This window comes from Antrostomus carolinensis, unplaced genomic scaffold (genome assembly GCF_000700745.2).
Source record: "Antrostomus carolinensis isolate BGI_N321 unplaced genomic scaffold, ASM70074v2 scaffold5073, whole genome shotgun sequence".
NCBI classification, from domain to species: Eukaryota; Metazoa; Chordata; class Aves; order Caprimulgiformes; family Caprimulgidae; genus Antrostomus; species Antrostomus carolinensis.
Genome location: NW_010303027.1, coordinates 27,202 through 28,084, shown reverse-complemented (window position 1 = coordinate 28,084; position 883 = coordinate 27,202).

Genomic DNA, 883 nt, shown 5'->3' with positions numbered 1-883 from the left:
ACAAACACCCTGCTCTTGTTTCGTAAAGAGGGCCCTCATAGTGATCCTGCAACAGGCCACCACAAGGAACCCCCTGGCCTTGCCATTCATTGTTGCTAGACAACAGGCACTTCCACAGATACTTGAAGCTTGTTCTGCCAAACTGAGACAGCACCTTGGAAACTGGAGCAATGTAGAAACAATCTCTGGGCTGGTTACGTCATGTGAGGGCTATTGTTGAACTCTCTAACAGCCCATCTTGACACAAAAGAAATATAAGGTTCTCGATCTACAATCCACCCTCTCACCTGCACCGTGTTGGCTCTACCAGAGGACAAAGCAATAGTTTCAAAATTTCTGAAAAAGAGAAAAATTCAAAGCTGAAGAACACTCTTTAAGAAGGGAACAAGAATTAGAAGCTGCAACAGTAGTAGGAGAATATTTTAAAGAGGAATGATTAGGTCAGGTAAAGCTTCCCAGAAGTGAGTGAGATACAAGGAAAATCTGTGGTGAAAGAACCTCAGCCTATTAATTTAAAGTCAAATCAGTGAAAGCCTTCAACAGAGCAGCTCCTTAAATAGCTGGGATACTCCTTAATGCTCCTGGTAGAGGGAGGTAAAATCTTTACTTTGTCTCCTGTTCTTTAATGTGGGAGTTACTTCTCTGAGCAAAGGAGTCCGTTCCTCCCCTTCACTGCTTCAGGTAATGTTCATTAATTTCTCCAACAAAGGAATAGCTGGCTGGAATATTGACCCTCTCCTGTTTCTTGGCTGGGCAAACTGGCTACTGGGAAATGCTGCTTTTCGTAGAATCCCAGACTGGTTTGGGTTGGAAGAGACCTGAAAGATCATCCAGTTCCAACCCCCCTGCCAGCAGCAGGGACACCTTCCACTAGACCAGGTTG